Here is a 21533-nt window from a genome sequence, read left to right as displayed (position 1 = left end):
AAATAAATAATTCTGTACACTCCATTTGTAGGAGGTAAAGATTTGAGGCTTAGTCAGATCACCTCTGGAAGTTCCTTCCTAGATTCCACTCAAGATTTCATATGTACCAGTGGGTTGACATATTATGTTACTCAGAATCAAACAATCTTCATTAAAAATGGGAACTAGCTTTATGTGATAATGGACATTATTCATACTTTGCGTAACTTTCATCTATCAAGGAAATTTTCCACCTTTTGAATCCTGCCATGCCCTACATTTACCAGTTTCTTCTACAAGCCAGGGCACAGTTACATGACAAAGACCTAGGATCAAATGCTTCTTTGTGAGATTTAAGCTTAGAAGAGTGCTTAAAGATGAACAAAGAAAAGCTGAACAGACCGTGTTAGAGAGTTGGAGAGAGAGTTGGCCATCTTTCAGAAGAAGTTGTGTCCCAAGTCCTACTAGAGGCATCCCATGCCCATCACCAGCAAGTGAGCCATAGGGCTGTGCTGGCAGCTGCAGGAGGAGGACTTCCGCTGCAGCAGGCTCTGGGTCATCTGGACGTTGCTTATGGTTTCACACCTCTACATTTGATCTTCTGGCCTCTGTGAACTGCTTAATATGGCTTAATACACTACACCTGTGCACATGTTAGCTTAAGTGGATTTTGTTGTTTGCTGCTAAGAGCCCCTTGATCAATACAGAAAATGATTTGAGGAGTGATCTTGGCTCACAAACATATCAAGAAGGGCCATCTGGTGAGGGTAAGGCAGTAGAAACCCCAGCTAGCATTAGCAGATGGGACATTGGTAGAGGGTTTTAAATATTCACCTGCACTTACCGGCAGTTCGTATCTCAGGAAAATAAGGGTTGGGGTGGGGGGTGCAGTGGCATGAGGAGTTCAAACAATGTGAATGCCATGAATAATTCAAGGTTACTTCAAACTGCACTAGGGAGCTTAAATTCTCATCAGGGCATGGTCAGAACAATGGGGTCCTTCTAGTATGGTACCTGCTAGTACTTTTCAGGTACAGGGCTAAAGTTTGAGCTTAATCCTGATGGAACTGGCAAATTTTAAGGTCAATTGAAATCATAGCTTACCTAAGTGTCTTCTACCAGGACCTTAGTAGGGAAGAATGGGACCTAGAAAATTTTCACTGAGAATCCTTAAGAAGCCTTCAATGATTCAGAAAATTCTGATTTCCGGTGGTCTACCAACAAAAAGCAACTGGATTTGCAGAATAGTGGAAAAGACCTACTGAATTCTTGGGTATGATGCCAGCTGGTGCCAGCTGAGCAACACCCCTTAGGAGTTTGGGGTGGTATGTATAAGATGTAGTACGTTCTCTGAACCATGATAAATTTAGGATACTATTTTCCTTTCTAGAACCAAAACACACAGAATTTGAAACCAAAAAGTACAAACAAGAGAGCAGATCTCAATATTATATCTAATGATCTTATTGAAAAAGTTTTGTTTTGAATCCCTGCAATTATGAGCACTGCCCGTGTTCATGTCTTGGTGGCCGAGGGAAGAATAGTTCCACCAGGAACATGGACGTTTTCATCGAATTAGAAAATGAAACTTCCTCTCGTCAGGAGGATATTTTAGCATTTCGTGCCACTGGGGATACAAAAGGTAGTAAAGGAGTTTACAGTGTTGACTGGGATGATGGACTCTGATTAACAAGTCGATATGGGGGAGTTTATGCCATTTTGTCGAAGGAACATTTTGAGAACCCAAGAGATCCTTTTGGGTCCCTCTGTACAGTTATGTCCACTGGTAAAATTCAGTGGCAACCATACATATGAAGGATCACTAAGAGGAGGTTCTGATGGTTTAGAAATTAAAGTTGAAATCGCCTTGTCAGGTAAAGAATCATAATGTGTCGATACATAGGTTCTGAAGACAAAAAGAACATGGCGTGGGTGTGGCGAAAGAGGTCATTTAAACCATACACATGCATTAGACCACGTGCAGCTACAATGATAATAGCAGCCATTTATTTCTCTTCCTTTCCATGTACATATACATATATATGTATATATACATATATATATGTATATACACATATGTACATATACATATATATATGGACTATTCTTCCTTCTTTCTCTTCTTCTGTTTCCCTTCCATTTTCTATAGGGTATGTGGGTAACATCAAGCTGTAATAAACTTTACATTTTAGTCTCTGGGCCACTGAATATTAAGATGGGATTGCAACAGAATCGGAGAAGGTGAACATCCCCTGGTGACATGAGCTAAGAAGTTGATCGAACAAGTGACAAGATTTGATCTCCCTTTTGAGGAGAAGGTGGGCACATTTTTCAGTTGTTCAAGGAATTACTGCATGATGTTAGGCTAAAGCATTTATTTCTTGAGATTGGAGGTGGTCAGATTTTTAGTATGGAGAAAAGTTTATAGGGCTGTTAAATAGTAAAATAGTCAAAATAATAGACATATTTTATGTTGTGGGTCGCCATCTATATTTTGAACACCCTTTCGGTGTTTGGGAAATCTTTTGCCTGCCCAAAGAAGAAGTGAGATACTTGCTTTCCCAGCTTCCTTTGCAGCTAGAGATAGGTTTTCAAAAATGTGAGCTAGTTGTCATCAATTTACCAAGAGCTGATGATACTTAGACTGAAAGAATAAAGGAGACAATGCCACGGGGAAAACATTCTGGTAGGAAGGTGGAGACTCATCCAGCTTTGGGAAGCAGCAGGACTTCTGTGGAACACTCTGGCAGTATGGCATGGGCACTGCTCCTATCTGCAAACCCTTCTAGCTTGCTAATGTGGCCTCCTAGAAACTCCATGAACCACCACCAATCCTTTGCCAAAGTCCCCATCCTGCTTCCACTAGCTACAGTTTGTTGTTTGCAACTAAAGACCCTCACTGCTATCCAGAGAAGCTTTTCCTGCCGCTCACACTAAAGAGCACAAAGAAGGGAATTTTCCTTTTCTGCAGATGTTGGTAGATCCCAGGTGTCCCTGGCTCAAAACTCTGAATACCCATCAGGTAAAGGGAAGTGGTTCAACATCAACACCCCTTTACACAAAGGGACATTAGCGCAGCTGCAGTTTGCCTAGAAAACTTAAGAGTGGCCCATAAAGGGAAAGCCCATCTGTTTGGGGACACTAAATCTGTGTGCAGTCCACAGGATATCACACCCAAAGCAGGGACTCTAACTGCGAAGCCTAATTCTATAGACAAATCGTATTTGCCCTGATGGCAGCCTGGTGGGATGCATCACTGTGTCCAGGGGGTCGTACATTGGATTAGTTGGTGGCTGTTATAGGTTAACAGGTTTGCAGTGTAGCTTAACCAAATCTACATTTCCTACTGGCATCGAGGAAAACTCTGAAACAGCTTATCATGCAAGAACACAATAAAATATATTTTCATTTCAAAATTCAAGGCAAGTTCTTGAAAGGGACCTCAAGATTTCCCACCAAGAAGAATATTTATAAGCAGTATTCTAAGCATGCTTAATTAAGTTGTTACCTATTGAGTATTCATGACAATTTTAACTTATTATAATTTGTGTTAAAAATAAGGATTGGATAGGTTACTAGTAAAGTTGTCTAGCTCATCAAAACTTGGGTCATCCTGGGTTACTGAACTAAAAATGATGAGAATTATCAAAATTATGGTTTGCTCCCTGACTATTCACACATACAAACTATCTTTCCTTTATAGCACATTTTAATACAAGTGCCCAACATCTCCCTGCTTTGCTGATACCATATGGTGTTGATGTAGGTTTATTTAAGTTCTTTGTTATCTGGGGAACTGAAAATTGACTGGGGAGTTAGACAAGCTCTTATCTCCTGCTGGCTTCTTTACTTGCTTATACTGCACTTTAAATAAATCACTCAACCTCTGAGCCTCTGTTTTCCCATTTACAGAATGGGATCAGGGACGTCTGCTTCGCAGGCTCTGGGGAAGCTAGGGGAATGGCAGGGCTCTGTTGTTCCCTGGGAGGCTAGAAGCTACTGGAAGGAAATGCACGAGTGGTATTGACGAGAAGTTAGCAACAGCCTGCAAAATAAAGATACTGGCTTTCCGTAGGCTCATTATTCACACAGCTCAAAAGCAAGTGCCTCCCTTTTCCACATTTCCCTCCAGAGAATACCCTGTTACTTCACTGGTATTAATTGATGGTGGGCACCCACATTCTGAATTCTCAGAGGGAGCAAGTACTTCCTATTCTTAACATTGCTTATTTTCTTTTTTTATTTGCTTTGTTTCCTCAGGGGAGTAAGAGTGAACATGGCTTTGGGGGTTAATTGTGTGGATTACGAAGTGCATGCATCGAATATTCACGCCGAGCTCTACTGCTTGCTTTCTCCATAGTACTTTCCTTGCAGTGAACTTTTTGAGCAAGAAATGATGAGAGCTTCTGGTGGGAGCAGAAGCAGTTGCCAAGTTATTCTAGTGATGTTTGGTGATCCTTTATAGGCTGAGACCTCTAACAGCTGACCCAAAGGCTCTCTTCTGCCCACCACATTCCCATCCATTAACCAAACGTCTCAGGGACTGGAAAATAAGTCCATGATTCCTGCCATGAAAGCCCTGGCTTTGGTGAGAGACAAAGACCAGTGAAGGGTGAGCCCACACACAGTGCTCAGTGCTCTCCCCAGGGAGGCAGTCAGGGAGCCATAAGCAAGATGTGAGGCACTTCCTTAGAAAAAAAAGAAAAAAGTTCCCAAGGAGAAAGGAGGTATAGACTGCCTATAGGTTAGCCAGATAAAGATTCAGTAGAAAGAGGGGCAAGAGTGTTCCAGACAGAGAGTAACATTCACAGAACAGTGAAAAGCAGTACCAGCAGATCCTGAAAATGATGGAAATGAAGAGGACAAAGGGAACAGGTGTTAAGAGGTGAAGCTAGAGAAAGAAGGGCCACTTCTTAATGAGCCCTCGTTAGTCATCTAAGGAGTCTGGACCAGATCCTGTTGGCACCTAAAGCCTTCAAAAAAAAATGTTTAGGCATTTTATGAAGCTAATTGTGTTTTAAAAAGATTACTCAACAGCCAATTGGAAAGGATGTTCCTAAATGTGTGACCTCAGATCCACTAGCATCAAATTTGCCTGGAGCGCCAATTACAACTGCAGAATCTTGGACCCTGCCTGCTATGCCATGAACCAGAATCCTATGGAGCAAACGGTGCAAACCAACACTCAAAATACATTCTCCAAGAGATCCTGATGCCTACTTAAATGTCTGTGGTAGCAATTCTTTTAGGGCCTGGGGCCAGATAATGGGGCATCCAGTCCTAGAGACATGAAAGGTGTCTACCTTAACAACAGATTCCAGTGAGGAGGGTGAGGGAAGTGCTAATCCCTTGCATGAAGAATTCGGGATCTCTGACTCTTTGAGAACTTTGGCCCTGAGAAGCAACTGCTGTAATGCATTCCCCACATAAGCAAACACAGAAAAGTCTGGTAGAAGAAGGTAAGAAATAGCTATCCCTCTGCTGGGTGGGCAATGGACACTCAAGAAGCCCCTATTCACAGGATGTGGGTGTGTTGGGGACAGACTCTATAAAAAGAGATTATACTTGAGGCTAGGAAAGTCTGCAATTTGGAAACACCAGTTGTTGAGTTCCAGCAATAGTGCTGTTCCTTGTGACTTTTTTTTTTTTTTTTGTCTTTACGTAAACTCAATATTCATCCCATGGCTTACAAAGTTGATACTGACAAGGACAGACATTTTGATTGGTACATCTGCAGTCTGCCTGCACCAGAGAAAGGTCAAATGATCCTCACAGTCGGCCACACCTGGAATCAGTAAACAGACTCTGTAGGGTTGGAAGGCATCATGCATTAAGACTAGTGAAGCCTGGAAGAGAGGAGACATAAGAACATTATTCTCTCTTGCAGCAGAAATCACCATCACCTGCATTTCTGCCGGGGTGATTGTTTTTGCTTTTATGGGTTTTCCCCTTGGGTGGCTGTTTTAGCATCCATGCTGTCATTTTCCTTGGCTGGGAACCCAAAGCCAGTGGGAGACAAACACATAAATAGAAGTAACCTGCTCACCTTCAGCCTACTGCTCTAAAACTATGCCCAGCTGCCTCATACCATGAGTGAGCTTTTTCAAAAAAAGAAAAGGCCAGAGACAACAGGCAGGCTTTCCAGAATCAAGTCCTGCTTTGTGTATAATATTCACCATATTCAGAATCTAGTTTAACTGAGAAAATTCTATTGAGTCCTATATGAGTCAGAGCAAAGTTTGTTTGAAAACAAAACAAAACAAAAAAGACCCCCAAAGTACAGTGGCTGACACAGGGAAGTCTCTTTCTGTGTAGTAGTTCAGTGCAGGTGTTCTGCATTGGCAAAAAGGAGGGTAGGGGAAGGGTTCTGTTTCATGCAGTCAATTAAGGATTCAGGCTACAGAGCCTAGGCTGCTTTTAATCTCTGGTTTCCAAGGTCACTCTAGGTATTCCCCAGGTGGTAGAATGGGAAACATGGGCAAATTTCCATGCTCCATGGAAATTTTGAAGTCCATGCCTGGAAGTGGTACACTCCACTGAAATAAAATCCATTCATGACCACACCTCTCTGAAAGGGGACTGGAAAACACAGGAGAAACAAGTTATGGTAATCAAGTAAGAAATGCCTAGTAATCCACAGGTACAGATGGAAGAGCTTCCAAGAATAGTCAAGACAGAAGCCAGGGAGCTCCAGCAAGGTCTCTCTTCATTTATTACCAGCCATTTCTAATTAATGTATTCACTACCTAGTCCACAAACATCTATTAAGTTCTTACTGTGTAGGAGATGCTAAGTACTGTGCTAAATGTTTCCAAGGGATTTGGGATGTTGTAAGATTTTGTTCCTTCAAGGAGTTCACACAATCATGGGAAAGACAAAAACAGTGCCAAACAATGAAGTAAATACTATAATCGAGAAGTAGATGGAGAATTATACAATTATTACAGGGGTTGGGGGACAATTCTGTAGGGAACAGGTTCACTTAGGTGGGCCCACAGGAATGATTAAAGAGCTTTTCAAATTAAAAAGAAAGGGCCATTTGAGAGAGGGAAGACGATCAGCAAAGGCATGAAGTTCCAAGAGCAAGGAATGTTCAGAGAAGGACATCTGGTACATACAACAGGTCAAGTTTAGGGTGAGGAGGGAGATACAGGGAAGGCAAAAGTGAAAAGACAGGTTAGCATGACATCACAGAAGGCCTTGTAAGCCTGCACATATTTTTGGTTTTTACCCCTAAACCACTAATTTTCTTTTAATTACATACTGTGTTCACCACATCATTCTTCTCAGATACTTGGTTCAAATGTTCATTTCCTGTATGCGAAATCTGAGCATTCTGAAATCAGGCTGCATTACATCCTTGGGACTCAGTCCCACTCCATCTCTAGGCTGTGTTCTGTGCTTCATCCGAGTTGAAGCCTCAGACCTTTCCTGGTACCAAAAGGGCAGTAGCCCCAGTATTCTTTTGAGGTCACGGTCAACACAATGTTCCAACAAAATTCTCTTGGTAGGTCACTGGCTTAGAGTGGCTTATGAATCCATTGCTGAGCTCTTTTCTCCAGTTTGTCCTTATTTACTGTTTTCTTTGAGGTGGGGTGGCTAGCAGGGCTGGGGAGGAGAAGGGAGAGGAGTTTTGTGACCTCCTACCCTTCCATTTTGCTGACATCTTGAGTCATTATTTTATCCCAAGGAATGTACTCTGGTTATCCTTAAACCCATGGTTCCCTGCTGGGCTTGGAGTAGTGGGAGGATGCTTGCCCAGAACGAAACCTAGGGACAATTTACCAGATGATAGGTGAATGGACAGAGGCAAAGAAAACAGCCCTCCCAGAATTTCACTCAACAGAGTGCACCAAACTGGCTGATGGCCAGGACTCAAATTATGCCTTGCCCTTTTCCGACATTGTCTACATTTTGTAAACCACCTCCTTTTTTGGATTACTCCAGCTCCCTCAGCTTGTCCAAATACTCTCTCTCTTTAAAAATTAAGGGAAAACAGCTCAAATCCACTTCCTTTATGATGCCTGAAGTATTCACTGCTCCCTCCAAAAAAAAAAAATTATAGCACTGTATATACAACTCTTTAGAAAACACATGTTCTCCACTTCCTACTGCTTGCCAACTTTTAATGACTACAGTTTTTCCATCCAATGTGACTCTAAACTCCTTTAGGGAAACAACTTCACACATCTTTATCTTCCCGCAATACCCAATTTATATTTCCCTTGATTTACATATTTATATCCCACCTTGTTCTAAAACGAATTCAAGGTAGCTTACAAAAATGCACTTGTACCACCAAGTAGAATACCGTTAAAAATAAGTAGGTAAACTTCTTTGGGAAATCCAGTTACTATATAAGAAGTCTGACTACTCTCAAACTGCCATGCTGTGAGGAAGCACAAATGAAATCATATGGACAACAAGCTGCCAGCTATCCCTAGCTGTTCTAGCCATCCTAGCTTCAGGCACTCCAGACACAGGAGTAAAAAAGTCCTTTCAGATACAATAGCCCAGACAGAAGCCACCCAGAACCACATGGAGCCGAGGAATCCAGCTGACGCCCAGAACTTAGGACCCAGATGTATGGCCACAGTCAAACTATCCCGAATGTATCCAGCCATTTCAGCAACTCCTGCTTAGGCTCCGTTTTGTGCAGCAGACACAACCATCCCGGTGTGCCCTGGTCGAATACGTGACTCACAAAATCTCATTCAAGGCACTCTGCCAGGCTCAGAGCACAATACAAAGTTGAACAGCCTTGCTTCTAACCCTCATGGAACACAGAAGCCAGCAATCTGAAGGACTAAGAAGAGTATGATTTACATCTAATGCTTCTAGTTCTAGATAAAGTGGGGTAAGCACACTCCACTCCACTCTCTCTCAGGAATAGAACCTGGGCAGAATGCACCGAGGAGTCTGAAAAGTAAGTATTAGTGAACATTTTGGGAAAGTATGCCAAGATCTGAAGTATCATTTTTTAAATCTCTGTTATCTCATGAATTTATGCATATCTAGTGCAGAATCTATATACACTTGTATCCAAAATACACTGGTAATTCTCGCAATTCAACGGGAGGAAAACAACATAATTAGAAAGTGGGCAAAGACTTGAACAGACATTTCATTTTTGAGGGAAATACAAATTAAAGTCATGAAACACCACTGCTTATCTAGAAGAATTGTTTCTAAAAAATACAATACCAAGGGTTGGTGACAGTGAAGAAAACATGCGTCTCTCAAATACTGCTGGTGCAAATCTGGAATGGCACAGCCACTCTGGAAAGCAGTCTTGTAGCTAAACATAACACTAAATGGAGGGGTTCCTGGGTGGCTCCATCAGCTAAGCATCCGACTTCAGCTTAGGTCATCATCTCAGAGTTCAGTCTGTGAGTTTGAGCCCTGTGTCAGGCTCTGTGCTGACAGCTCAGAGTCTGGAGCCTGCTTCAGATTCGGTGTCTCCCACTCTCTCTGCCCCTCCCCATTCATGCTCTGTCTCTCAAAAAAATGTTTAAACAAGTTTTTTTAAAGCTAAGTGGACATTTACCAAGTGAACCAGAAATCTCGCTCCAAAAGCATTTCAACAGGTAAATAGGTAACAAGTAAAATACCTCATCCTTACAAAGGAATATTACTCATTAAGAAAAAGGAACAAAGGTAAATGAATCTTGAAGACGTGTAAAGTAAAAAGAACCAACCCCTAAGGGTTGCATACTATAGGATGCCATTTGTCTCAAAAAGACAAAACTGCAGTGATGGAGAATGGAACAGTGGCTTCCCCTGGTTTGAGTGGGGGAAGGGTCACAATTACAAAGAAAACATAAGGCAATTGCTGGGGTCAAAGAGCCCCTCTGTATCCCCATGGTGGTGGTAGTGGCTATATCATTCCACACGCTCATTGCTCATTAAAATACATGAACTATACCCCAAAAAGAGAGATGAATTTATGTTAATTTTTAGAATAATACTTTTTAATGGGTGGGCTAGAAAAAATTGCACTGAGACAACCGTCTCTAACAGAAACACTGAAAACCCATACTACACAAAGGAAGAGGACACCTGAGAATTCCACTAGGAAAAAACCCTTACCTTTGAGCTTCGACATTTCCAGAGTGGGACTACAAAGGGGTTGAGCTCTCATCCAGGCAATCCTGTTTGCTGACGGCGGCCATGAACTATGCTGACAGCAGCTGAATGAAGGGCATTTATATGCTGACAGTTTGACGCAGGTGTTAACTATTCCTTGAGGAGGAAATCAAGGTATTGACTGACCTCCACCTGTGACCTCCACCTGTGACCTCCACCTCTCAGCCATCAGTGATGAGCCAGGTAACTAACCCCACCTTGCCCTTGTTGTTTATATACCTGAAAACTCTTTCATGAGGCTACCTCTTTCAAATCTCAAAGCACTCCTGTAGGGCGCATGGGTGGCCCAGTTGCTTAAGCATCTGACTTTGGTTCCGGTGTTGATCTCAATGCTGGTTAGTTTGAGCCTTGACTTCAGCTCAGGTCATGATCTTATGGTTTGTGGGTTTGAGCCCATCATGGAGCTCTCTGGTGTCAGCACAGAGCCTGCTTTGGATCCTCTCCTCCTTTTCTTACTGTCCCTCCCCCACTCATGCCCTCTTTCTCTCTCTCAAAAATAAATTTTAAAAAATATTTTAAAATGTGGGGTAGGTATTATTATGCTTATATTACACAGAAAGAAATTAGGACTGAAGGGAAGAGAGTTGGCTGAGGCCAAGTAGCAGGGGAAAGTCCATAGGTGGAGAACAAGGGCTTTTGGCTTGTCCTCTTCATGCAGTCCTTCATTCACCCATCTAAAAAATATTTATTGAATGCTAACTATATGACAGAGCGCATGTCTCCAAATGCTTAACTTCCAACTGAACAAAAAGACATGTGTACATCTTCAAAAATAGGTACAAAATGATAAAGGCCATATGTATGTTAGGAACAGTAAGAGTTACAACAGGAGACAGCTAGTTGTTGAGTGGTCAGGACAGACTTCATTGAAAGTATAGGCTTTAAACCGAGTATTGAAAGTGGGAGATAATTTTGCAAAACTGAGATTGAGGCAGGGACATTCCAAATGCAAAGTACGGGTGGCGGCCAGCCTCCCAAACAGCCCTCCAATGATTTTTATTTCCTGACACCCATTCCCTTGTGTAGTTTCTTCTCACACTGAATCAGGGCTGTTCTGGGTAGACAACAGAGTGCGGCAGAGGCAATAGTGCAGGACTTCTGAGGCCAGGTCACCCAGGGCATTGTGGATTGTACATCATCTCTTAAATGCTCATTCTGGGAGACAACAGCCACCACATCAGGAGGCTGCTCAAGCAGCCCTGGGGAGAGCCCACATAGAGAGAAACTGAGTCATCTTGTCAACAGCCAGCACCAACTTACCATCCATGTGAATGAGCCACCATGGTATCATCAAGCCACAATCAAGTTTCTACATGACTAAGAACCCCAGTAGATATTGCAGTGAAACCTCATGAGAAACCCCAAGTTAAAACCATCCAGCTAAGCTGCTCCCCAAATTTATGACCCACAGAGATCATAAGAGATATAAATAATTATTGCTACTTTAAGCCACTGAGCTTTGGGGTGATTTTTTTTTTACACAGCATTAGGTAACAGTAAAATATGTCAGTCAGCCTGCAGAAGAAAGAAAACTACAAGACATGTTCAGAAGATAGTTCTCCCCTCGAGACCAGGCAGGTAGAGGTTCCATCTGGGCACAGCCAACTTAGAAATGACCTAAACAAAGGCCATGACAGGAAGAATTGAGAAGAAGGGACAGAAAGGCAAGGTGTCACAAAGAGAAAACTCCCCAGTCACCCAGGGGTTCTGTGCTGAACAATAATAGTTATTTCTGCTGACATCAATAATTCTAATGCTCTTAGCAGAAATATCTTAAGTAACACAAGTAAGCCATTTCCTTTATACCTTATGTCTCATGCTGTATGACAAATATTGGCAAGTCATTCACTATAGTCATTTTCCTTTCTTCCCAGACCATATTATATCACATTTCTCAGCCTACTTTACTATTCAGGGTGGCTGTGTGACCACATTCGGGAACATCAGCAACAATGATGTACAGAACTTCCATCCCTAGACCAGGAGACCTGCTCCTTTATTCTCTCTTCACACAGGTGCTGACTCCATGCAGAGGATGGGAGGCTCTAGAGGATGGTAGATCAGTAAGGATCATGGGCCCCAAATCACCTCACAGAAGGCCATCTGCCAAATACCTGTATTCAACAGCTGCGTGAGCAAGAAATAAATTTCTCTTGTGTGAAAAAATTGATAAGTGAAGTGTCAAGTGAGTGTAGGAAAAAATGTAGAATGGAGTAAAAAATGACTCCAGAAAACACACACACACACACACACACACACACACACACCTCTTAAGCTCCTGGCTGGATGCTTGTTAGACATGAGCCACAATATTATGATCTTGAACTTTGTAGTAGCCAAAGCAAAAGGGGAAACATGATCAGTGACATGATTCACAGAGACCAAGAGACTTAAAAAAGAAAGAAGAGGGGCACCTGGGTGGCTCAGTTGGTTGAGCATCCAACTTCGGTTCAGGTCATGATCTCACTGATTGTGGGTTTGAGCCCCGCATCGGGCTCTGTGCTGACAGCTAGCTCAGAGCCTGGAGCCTGCTTCAGATTCTGTGTCTCTTTCTCTCTCTGCCCCTTCTCTGTTCACACTGTCTCTTTCTGTCTCTCAAAAATAAATAAATGTAAAAAAGATTTTTTAAGTAAATATAAAGCAATAAAAAAGAAAGAAGAGGGGCTCCTGGGTGGCTCAGTTGGTTGGTTAAGTGTCTGACTTCAGCTCAGGTCATGATCTCATGGTCCATGGGTTTGATCCCTGCGTCGGGCTCTGTGCTGGCAGTTCAGAGCCTGGAGCCTGCTTCAGATTCTGTGTCTCCCTCTCTCTCTGTCCTCCCCTGCTCATGATCTGTCTCTCTGCCTCAAAAATAAACACTGAAAGAAAGAAAGAAAGAAAGAAAGAAAGAAAGAAAGAAAGAAAGAAAGAGAGGAAGGAAGGAAGGAAGAAAGAAAGTCTCTCAGGACTACTGAATACTGAAAATGAACTGAGGGTTGAAGGGGAAGGGGGAGGAGGAAAAGAGGTGGTGGTGATGGAGGAGGGCACTTGTGGGGAAGAGCACTGGGTGTTGTATGGAAACCAATATGACAATAAACTATTTTTTTAAAAAGGAAAAAAGCATTAATGCATGTTAAAAAAAATAAATTAAAAAAAAAGAAAGTCTCTCAGAAAAAGTATGACCACTTCCAATAATAAAAGTAAGAGGAATTTTCCCCAGTAAGTCCTCATAAAGAAGGCACTGCATGATAAACATCTTCAACCATATCCTAGCAGCCAGTAGAATCCAAAGATTCATCACTCCATTTCTTACCATATCTTTCAATGAAGTATAAAAGAAGTGATAAAATGCTATGGTCAAATCCGGTAAAATCAGTTCTGTGGGGTCTGGGGGAATAGCATAAAATTCTGTGCTCACGGCCAGGAATTGGGACCTGAGCCAAAGTCAACTGCTTAACCAACTGAGCCACACAGGAGCCCCACCACTCTTTCTCCTTGTAAACAAAACACCGAATTTACTTGACCAGGCATCTTCTTCTATTGGCTGCGTGGTTTACTAGTTCTCTGCTGGTCTGGTTGTACCTAATAACAAATGAGAGAGCATCTAGAGGTGTTATTAAATTGTGACTTGCTTAACAAGTCTCTCCTCAACCAGTAGGAGATAATTGATATATTTTGGTTAACTGATTTCACTGGCACTTATGTGTATAGTTTTGAGGGTGGAAAAAGGTGAGTAGGAGAAGGAAGCCCAGATGTTGTGCTACTGCCCTGTGACCTACCAAATCTTATCAGGCTGCTTGTGGTAACCAAGGTGAAATGTTTCACCATTTCACATGCCTTGCTCTATTTTCTCCCTGTGTATTTTCCTGGGGTGATGTAATTAAGAACATTGACAGGAGAATGAGAAAGGGAGAAAAAGAGAGTATAAGTCCAACTGTAAAAAGGCATTATGATTTGGTTTCAAAACTAGTAATTACTCCTCTGACTTAACAGGTAAATCACTATTAGCATATGAACTACAACTGGACACTTGTTATTTGACACAGAATGCTTTTGAGAAAGACCTAACATCTTCCCACACCTGGATTCCTTTCCAAGCATTCCTTAGAAGAGAAGAAAAGGGATAGTCAGGAGGTTAATATATTGCTTGTAGTTAAAACCTTGAAAAGGACCCATTGTAAGGGGGAGAAGCAGAATGGGATGAATTCATAAACATGCAAAATCACTTCTGGCTGGCCCTGTAAAAGCAAATTCGGAGACTTGTCTTTAAAGTATGATTGGCCATTTATAAAATAAATAGGTTACAGATCCACAAAAATTGGGGGGGGCACACCTGGGTGGGTCAGTCAGTTAACCATCTGACTCTTGACTTTGGCTCAGGTCATGATCTCATGGGTTCTGAATTTAAGCCCCACATCAAGTTCTGTGCTGACAGTGTGGAGCCTGCTTGGAATTCTCTCTCTCCTTCTCTCTCTGCCTCTCTCTCTCAAAATAAACAAACTTAAAAAAAAAAAAAAGGTTATATCCCATGCCATAAAATTGAGGCTCTTTTGACAAATAGACCTGATGTGAGATTATTTGACTGGGGCAGTGAAGATGGAAGGAACACAGAAACACAAGATAGTTCACAGCCCAGAGACCTGTGAAACTAACTTACTAACTGTGGTCAGTGAATGGAGCCAGTTTGATATTAAGCACTTAAAGGAAACTAGAGGAAAACTGATCTTTGGTGGGCCATAGAAGTTTCCACCACAGGAGAATATACAATTCCAACAGTAGTTTGGTTAAGTCTTTGCATATGGGGTATGGCAGGGGGAGGATATTTGGAATTTAATGCATTTAATATATGAGTTGCACACCATGTATAGTGATAGTCATTTAGATTCCTTTAGAGTCAGGCAAACTAGCTGTGAATCTGACAACAAGATGGATAAATTATTATCCTGACAACTCAAAATCTGGCAAGAGCTGGAGAACTATTCCAGCAGTAATGACAGAAACAGGTCAGGCTTGGACTGAGCCAGAGCTAAGTAACAAATATTTCAGAATTTTATGCAAAATATTATTCAACCCTTCTGCTTTCAGTGCAGTGAAGCTTAGAAACAATAAGAAACAGTATTTGTATGACTTTGGAGGAACTTAGGAAAGCTATGAGAATGTCTGAAATCGGGAGGATCAATGGGTGACGATGGATTTATGTTGTATTCTTTTAAGTGATGTTATAATCTCAGACCTCAGGTTCTGCCTTCAGAGTGACATAAACCTAATAACCTTCCCCAGCCTTGGAAACATTTCCTCTTCTCCAGTCTCCAAGGTGATTTCTTCTGCTTCAATCTCTTGAACGACAGTGAACCATTCCTAAGACAATATGAATACTGCCTTGCTTTATAGATAGGGCAGACACCCTCAATTGCCTACTCAATAGTCATTTTGCTCTTTCCCCTTTTTTCTAAATGGTTTTTTAAAAATTATTTATTTATTTTTGAAAGAGAGAGAGAGACAGAATGTGAGCAGGGAAAGGGCAGAGAGAGAGGGAGACACAGAATCTGAAGCAGGCTCCAGGCTTTGAGCTCTCAGAACAGAGCCTGATGGGGGGCTCAAACGTATGGACCAGGAGATCATGATCTGAGCCAAAGTCAGATGCTCACCCAGGCACCCCATCACTCTTTCTCCTTGTAAACAAAACCCCAAATTTTCTTGACAAGGCATCCTCTTCTACTTGGCTATGTGCCTTACTGGACAAATCATGGCAATCCTGTTTCTCTTGTCAGTTCTTGCTTAGGAATAAGCAGGGAGACCATTCTGTGTACTAAGATGTGAGGAGGAATCTATTGGAGGGATTCTAGGAAAGGTCTCTCAGTTTAAAAAAAAAAAAAAACACAAACACCTGGGCAAAATCATCGCGCTGCAGCTGAACACTGTCATAGCTATGTGTGTTTGGAACTGGAATAACAGTTATGCAACCATAGAGGGTACTAGTCAAGGAGAAGTCAACTAACAACAGCAGAGTAGAAAAACAGAAAGAACTAACATCCTTGATGTCATGAAGACCACTGAATCAGCCAACCTGGAGCTCCTCATTTGAGGACTTATAAATGTTCTCATTGTTTAGACATTTGGACTTGAATTTCCTAGCTTTCTATTACTCACAGCTTAAAATACAATAATTGGTAAAAGAGATATGTGTGTATTTGTACTCTGTGGGTTCGATTTCATAATAAACACCTTTATTATTTCCCACAATACCTGACATAGACCATCGTCAATGAATGCCGGTTTCTTGAAGGGGTAAATACATAGATGGATAGATATGCCAGTCTTAATACTAGCTGCATCCCCTAGCCTCGTAAATCACAGGTGCATAAGCCAGAAATCTATTCTATATGCTTCCTATGCCCCTCTCTCCATAGCCAATGCATCTTCAAGTTCTGTTCATTTTGCCCTCTAGATTCATCTCAAATCCATTTAATTCTTTTCATCTCTACCACCATTCTATTTCAAGCTACTATCATGTCTTAGCTGGACTAGTGCAGTAGCTTTCCAACTAGCTTCCTGAAATTTTGCAAATCTATTCTCCACTCCACAGCCAAAGGGAATCTTTCCAAGTACTAAAGCCCCTACATACCCCCAACTCCATCCTTGATTAAAGGATAAAAACAAAATTCCAAAATTCATAAAATTCCACAGGCCTACGTGGTCCACTGCCATCTATCCTTTAACGTTACATTCTGTCCTTGGTATTCTAACTAGACAGGCTTCCTATTGATTCCTTCATGTACCCTGTTATGCCCATACTATTCTATCTGCCTGCAGGCTCCCCACTCGCACCCCTACACAGTCACATATGCTGTGTGTTCCATCTACCATTTTTTGGGTCAGTCTGTGTTTCTTCTACTCTCTGAGTATATGATTCTCTGTTGTTCACTTTGCTAACACCACATACCTTTCAGTCATACTCAAGAAAACTGTACAGACTGAGACACTTCTGATAGTGAATGGGAGTACCTTTAATAAGTACACTGAGACAATAGGAATGAATACAGATTTTCCTGGACTAAGAGACCATTTGGCCACCCAAGTCTTTATTATTTACTTCTTTGTGTTTAGTGTTTTCCTTTAAAGTCTGCAGACCCTAGATCCCTACATGGGCACAGACCATGTCCTTCTGTTCTCACTATCACATTCTCCACGGCTAGCACAGTCCAGATTCAACCATGGAAACTCAATAAATACTTGTTGGATGAACACTGGAAAGAATGAGTATAACTCAATTCACATTTTCCTTTTCTACTATTTTTTATATTCTTCTTAGACCAGTGTTGATATAATATTATGCTTTATTCTTGTGTATTTGAAAATATCTCACCATTTTGCACAGCACTGCTTTATTTCTGGCTCATTCATTTGACCAACAAGTATCTACTGAACATCTAATATATGCCATGTATGAACTAGATGTGAGGAATACAATAGCAAATAAGATACAGTTGCCTCTCTCAAAGAACTCAGAGTGCCATTAGGGAGATACTGGAGGTTCCCTGGGTTTCTAGATCAGTTTTTACCATGTTAATGCCTAGGCTCTCAGGGCCTGACCTGGGCATGAAAGAGATAATCTGACGTTTTTCATTTCCTTCTCAGTTGTGCCATTTTTTCTATGTAAGTTCCAAGGTCATTACCATGATTCTCTTTTCTTACTAACACCTATCTCCAAGAAACATTTAGCTACTTTGCAATAGTTTAAGATTCTGGACATATATTAAAAATCATATTCATGTATATCCACTTCCAAAAAATAAATGAAAATCTCAAGGTGCCTGAAATTAAGGGCTATAAGCTCAGGATCTGATCCTGAAGCTTCCTCATGGATTGTTATCAAACTCAGTAATAGCTAGTAGTTTAGGTTTTAATACACAGCCAAGCCAGGATATGAGGTTATGTGTTCAATGAGACACTTAATGGGTGCTAATACACCTTCATGAGGCTGGAATACTCAAAAGGATGTAGCCTCTGAACTGAGGGGCCCCCACCTTAACAGAGAAAAGATAAAGTTTACTGTTCTGGGCTATGGGAAAGGAAAAAATTGTTCCCAGAAAAATAAAATCTCAGGCCTCTGCCTCATGTTGTATCAAAGTTAGAATGTACACTTCTATAATGGTTTAAGAATTGTCAAGATTAGAAATTTACATAAAAATTAGTCCTGGGACAGTGATATCTCTAGAGGACCTGGTGGAAGTGAACAGAAATCTCTATAGAATGACATGTCTACAGTTTAGGCCACAGAGGATTTTCAGAAGTAGATTTCCACTGAAGGTGAGTTTATAGTTCAAGATACAGGTACAAAAGCAGGATACACACTCAGAAACCTATAATAATAGAAGTATTATCTTAAAAAGATGAGGTCTTAGGTAGATTCTCCTAGAAACAGATTTTGAGATAGAGATTTGCAGGCAGCAGGTTTACTGGAGAATAATCTAAGGAACACATTTCAGGATGTGAAAGGATTAGGCAGAAGGAGATACAGTGATACAGTTGCAACAGAGCAGCCAGCTGATCTCACAAGGATTTTTGGAGTTGAGATGATCTTCAAGAATGTCCCAAATTGAGACAACAAAACTGGGCTTTTATCACTGGACACAAGTTGCCCCTGAGAAGAAGTTATAAACTTGGGAAAGATGACTCCCTTTGGCCAAAGATGATTTCCAGAGAGACCCAGAAATGAGCCAGCAGCAACCAATGCATCAAGCACCAAAGATATGAATGTCTCATTCCTGAAATGAGACGGGAGGTAGGGATTCTGAGCAGCTCACAACAGCACCCACTCTACTCCATTGGAGCTGCTAAGATCCATTTCCATTTGCATTTTGTGGTAAGTGTGTCCCATCTGGGAAGAGCATCTTCAGGATCCTGGTTGGTTTCAATTTCTAAGGAATCATACAAGGGAAATTAGTGCCAGTCCTTGCTGCTGCAACTAGTTGTAAAAGCACAACCAGTATCAAGAGATGCCCCAATTGCTCAATGAATATGAAACATATTCTTCATCTTTTTCATCATACAATAGCAGTTGTATTTACCCCTGATCAATGTGAATTACCCTTGCAAGGTTGGTGTGTCCTTTATTTGCCTACTGGTCTTTGGCATGAGGAACCCTAAGTGACCCAGTGGCAGCCTAGTTTAAAGTAAAATAGGACTACTACTGTAATCTGCTGGGAGCAGTCCCCCTCTGGGAATCAGGACATCTACCACGGAACCTAAAGTTGAAAACATAAGAATAACAAATTCCAAAAGTGGGTCATTGTGAGTGAGAGTAAGATAAAGGGACATAAAATAGAAAAGAGTAATTAAGCAACATGGATAGAATGTGAAGCTCCAATGTTTATATAATATGAATAAATATAATGTGAGCTCTTTATTTAAACAAAAGGTATAGAATGGTAAACAAGCCAAGTAAAAGTGTGACTGGATGAAAGCAGAAAATAATATGGTGGGAATAAAACTAAATGTCTATAATCACAATAAATATAAATGGATTGAACTCAACCTCTAAAAGGCAGAGATTCTCAGATTGAAATTAAAATTCAGTTGTTTAAAAGACCTAAACATAATGGCACAGAAAGACAAAAAGGTAAAGGATGAGAAAAGATTTATGAAACAAACTTATTTTAAAAAGCCCATTGTTGCTATATTATATCAAACAAATTAATCTTTAAGGAAAAACACATTTTTTATGGATAAAGAGTGTCATTATTTTAAAAATTACATGGAATGTAGATGGTTCTGAATCTATATACATGCACTTAACAGGATAGATTCCAAATATATAAAGAAATTCAGGGGTTGGTGGCAGTCTACCAAAAATGCTACATCTCCTAGGAGTTTTGCATTTTCATAAGGCTTATACCTCAAGAAGAAAGAAAATCAAATTTAGGAGAGTGGTTTTTGGATCAATTTAACCCTAACTATTCAGAAGCAAGGTTAATTTATAAATGCTCCGAAGCCAGTTAGCTCAGTTGGTTAGAGTGTAGTGCTGATAAATGCTCTGAAAAGAGATTAAACGGGTCCTTTTAATCTCTTTATATTTGTTTGCTGAGTACAGCTGTGTTTGTGAAGTTGAACTTTTGCTTACTAATTCTAGGAAGTAAACTGAGTAAATGAATTGTATGATTGAGCTGAAGTTTCATTTAAAAAAAATGTAAAACCTGAGCCAATTGTCAAAAATGTATGCAATCAAGGTAGATTTTCCAGGTGAGTTTGCTATGAAACTGAAATAATTTTTAATACACACACACATACACACACACACACACACACACACACACACGCACACACACTGTTTTGCCTTTATGTTTTGTTTGCTCAGCTGAGAATTTTTTCTTTTCTTTAATTAAAATAAATCTCAGTGGTATGGCTTATATAATCATAGTCTCAATGAAAAAGTTCCTCCCCATGGACTAAAATTCTAAGAGAACCACATACCTCTCATTTCCAATATCTATTTATAAAGTCAGACAGTATCTTCTCTCTTATATGCAGGTTCTTCCTCTTTTTTTATGTCTCTATGATTTTCTCAACCATTCTTGCTTGTCCTTTCTGAAATGAAAGTGAAAAGGAATAAATGAAAAGTAGGATTTTGTAACTGGTAATACTGTGACAGAAACAGGAGGTGGAAAGAGAGGAGACAGAGGGACAAGGGAGGGGCAAGAGAATGTGGGCACAGAAGCTTTTGCAGGACATGTAGATCTTGGGAAGGGAGGTGATAGATACATTCTTGATGGTCTCACCAAAGGGGAGATTTGGCTGCTAAATTTGACCTTGCTCCCAAGTAATTGATGAGACATAACATTATCATCAGAATAACGGTAATGAACTATAGATGCAGACTCTCAGCCTGTGGAGATTGCAGATGAAATAGACTTTAAGGCAAAACACATTATTCAGGCTAAGAAGACTCATTTCCTAACTTCCTATTAGGAAAGCCTTGATGGGGTTATTTGATTGCAGTGAGCTCAGTTCTTCCACATCCAAAGAGCAGGAAAATCCAGTGGGAACAGAAAATGTTCTGACCTAGACATGGTGGCCATGTTTGAGCTTCAAGTCTCCTTGCTCCTGTTATCCTAAGAGTGAAATATCCATAATGCCTCAAAATCAGGTTCAAATCAAGTTCATTACTAGGCTTTGTCTTAGTTACACTTTGGTAGTCCTCTGACTCTTGAAAAGGCCAAATATTTTCCTAGTTGTGGTTTTAGAATCAATTAGCTTCTTCATTTCTTCTTTCTTTGTATTGTTTCTTGCGAATTTTCCTTTGAAGATTTTTGTGTTTCTATCTGCAATAATCCTACTAGACATTTTACAGTTAAGGCATCTCATTTCTGATCTGTAGTTTGCCTTGTTAAATGGGATTTCAGTTACGCATCTTGAGAAGCTCTGCCTCT

The 21533-nt window shown here is 40.8% G+C and overlaps 1 long non-coding RNA gene across 8 annotated transcripts in view; it reads right to left on the bottom strand.

Moving 5' to 3' along the window:
* Positions 1 to 5606: 5606 nt before the first annotated feature.
* LOC115294641 overlaps positions 5607 to 21533 on the bottom strand; it is a 60879-nt gene continuing 44952 nt past the window's right edge. For 4 of the 8 annotated variants that reach the window (XR_003910024.1, XR_003910031.1, XR_003910025.1 and 1 more), the window contains 2 exons: positions 20578 to 20691; positions 18555 to 19025 (listed from right to left, as the gene is read on the bottom strand). This is a non-coding gene — a long non-coding RNA (uncharacterized LOC115294641). Of the gene's footprint in view, positions 5826 to 7257; positions 7588 to 11242; positions 11325 to 18554; positions 19026 to 20574; positions 20692 to 21533 lie in introns of those variants that run through there. The other 4 variants (XR_003910029.1, XR_003910027.1, XR_003910030.1 and 1 more) reach the window with 4 other exon arrangements.

Source organism: Suricata suricatta, chromosome 6, assembly GCF_006229205.1.
Source record: "Suricata suricatta isolate VVHF042 chromosome 6, meerkat_22Aug2017_6uvM2_HiC, whole genome shotgun sequence".
Taxonomy (NCBI): domain Eukaryota; kingdom Metazoa; phylum Chordata; class Mammalia; order Carnivora; family Herpestidae; genus Suricata; species Suricata suricatta.
This window is presented reverse-complemented; position numbering and strand designations above follow the sequence as displayed.